A 2,935-nucleotide genomic window follows, 5' to 3' on the forward strand; every position below is an offset into this window, starting at 1 on the left:
AACTGTATACAAAGTATATTATAAAATGTATTACAAAATATATATGTTATAATTAATTCTATATATCTAATATAAAATTAATTATATTACAAATATATATTACAAAATATAATACAAAGCTCAATATAAAATATATAATTTAAAATGTAATACAAAATAATTTATTACACGGAATTACACGAAAATGTCCGAAATATTCATATAATCCAAAATCCAGTAAAAATTTTTAAATCGGATATAGCTGATAAGGAACAATTCATATGATATTTATGATTAATGATCAACATGCAATTATAAAGCTTATTAAGTTTTATATAATGTAAACGAGTCTAATCAAAAGAGTTGTTAATAAACTTATTGATTGTTTTTTAATTAAGAAGAAAAAAGTACTTAGAATATACTGGCGTATTTTGTGTGTAGAATTGCAAAGAAAATATCCAAGAAAAGATAGACGAAGCTTCAATGTAAATCAACGATTAAATCACAAAATATACCGCGAAAAAAACGTGACGAATAAATAAATCGACGATAGTCATAATATTCGCGATTCCAAAATACACATGCCATCGGAGAAACAATATAATTACTACATACTTAAACGAAAATGTTTCAATGGACATTTGGAGAGCTTTTTATAATCGCGTCTGTAATATAGAACATTTGTATACAATGTGAATATAAAATCTAATGCCCGATTTATTAACAAATGCGTGATTTTATTAAATTAAATTAAATTTCGCGATTGAGAATAAGATATATGTACCGTTTCACGGAAGATCGACTAAACAGGATAAAACCATATAAGTCTTAAAATACCGTTACAAAAAAAAACTGCGCGTTATCGCCGCGTTCAGTGGAGGATAACTGGACAACAATTTGACCAGATCAAGGTCCCTCCGCCAGATAACACGCCGGTTAATATCCGACAAAGACAAGAACAATCCTAAAAGTGGAGAACGATCAACTTCTTGTTTCTACATCGGATCTCGCAAGATCAATCCGCAAAGAAAAGTTAAGTAATCCGTTGAATATCAGGGACCCGGATCTTCCGGACTACTCCCAATAGCAATGATTTCGGTAACGAATCAACGACAGTTACCATTGTCATTATCTTTAATTCATGAGATTGAGAATTGCGCGAGAAAATGTATTCTTCCATTATTAAAAAATATATCTCTTTATTGAAACATGAATGGATATAGCAATTTTTATGGAAATGTGGTTACAAACGATTATATTTGTGGATAATGAAATACATGCACTTTTATCGTAGCTTGTATTAAATGTGCGAATACAAATAATTCTTGGGTACCAACTGTTCGAGACGAATCGAACCCGATAACAGCAAAATTTAAAAAATTTGATTTGAATACCTTGCAACATATAAAATAGATCAAAATAATATGAAGCATAATTAATTCTAAGTTATAATTAATTTTTTTTTGTAGCATTTAAATACATTAATTTGCCAATATTTCACTGATATCGGGGTACCCATTCGATTTGTCTCGAAGTTTTAAAGTATATGCACATTTTACATTATATTCATACATAATATTTTGTAACACAATATTTTTAAAAAATGTAAAAATTTTATGAAATGGTATGTTAAATTGCGCATGTATTTTATTATATATATATAATGGTATATCTAAAAACTATCCAACATATGCACCTAGAATGGCGGGATGTCCAATACCTGCAAATGATTTCTTAAAAGAAACCACAAAAACTAACGTTAATATCCTCAATGCCTAGAAATATTTTTTCAAAGAAAGAGCAAAAAATATATTAATTAAAAATTAATTAATAAAATATATTCGTTTGTAACCATAATGTTTGTGGAGGAAAAAATTAAGAGAAACGGGCAAACTGATTACAATTTGAAAAATAGAATATATTAATTTAAAATTTCTATTATATTGCCATTATACATGTTCTTTCGGTAAATTTTCGTGTAATTTACAAAAAAAGAAAATTTTATATATAAATTATAGTATTATTAATACAATGATAATTATAATACAATATATTACAATATATAATTATATACAAATTAAATTATAACATAATTATAATTACAATTAATTAATATACAATTGTAATTAGAATATTTACAATTAATGATGCTATCAGTATCAAAAAGATATATCCGATATATCCAATAATGCAGATAATTTGATTCTGACAGCATTTACATCCAAAAATTCAATATTACATAAATTGACATATCAATATAACAAATATATGTACAAGCTTTTTAATCTATAAAATAAAATGTAACTTATATGTATTAAATTTTGTTACATAACAAATGTTAGTTTTATTTACATAATAAATATAAATGCAATTTTTGATTTATTAAAAAAAGATGTAACAAGTGTATAAATTTTTAAAATTTGTTGTAATTAATTTTAATTTTTCTACAGTTCAATTTTTAATTTTGGTCCTAATAGTCCTAATCCCTACTTTGCTGGCTAAGCCAGCGGGAATTCACGATTATCGTAATTTGGGGAAGAAATTTGTCCTAACTGCATGCCCTACTCGCGTGCCCTACTCGCGTGTTCTATTCGCGTGCCCTACTAGCGTATCCTACTCGCGCGTTTTACTCGCGTGCCCTAATAGAATGCACCGTATGTTGCTTCCGTTGGGCCAGTTGGACCTACCTTTCGTTGATCCTGGCCATATTCATTCTAGCTACATCTAACTAGAGATGTAGCTTCGACCTCTAGCAGAGAGCAATGAAGAAGAGAAATTCTTTTCGTTGCCGGCTAATTATTATAGCCGGTGCATGAGCGTAATTTTACGCTCATTTATGGTCGTAAGACATTACGACCGTTCGTCATGCATCATTTAAAATTTAAATATAACTTTTCTTTAATTAATATAATGCCAAAAATTATCAATGAAAATTAATTGATTGAATTCGTATAAT

This window comes from Formica exsecta, unplaced genomic scaffold, assembly GCF_003651465.1.
Source record: "Formica exsecta isolate Colony F162 unplaced genomic scaffold, ASM365146v1 scaffold1868, whole genome shotgun sequence".
Classification (NCBI taxonomy): domain Eukaryota; kingdom Metazoa; phylum Arthropoda; class Insecta; order Hymenoptera; family Formicidae; genus Formica; species Formica exsecta.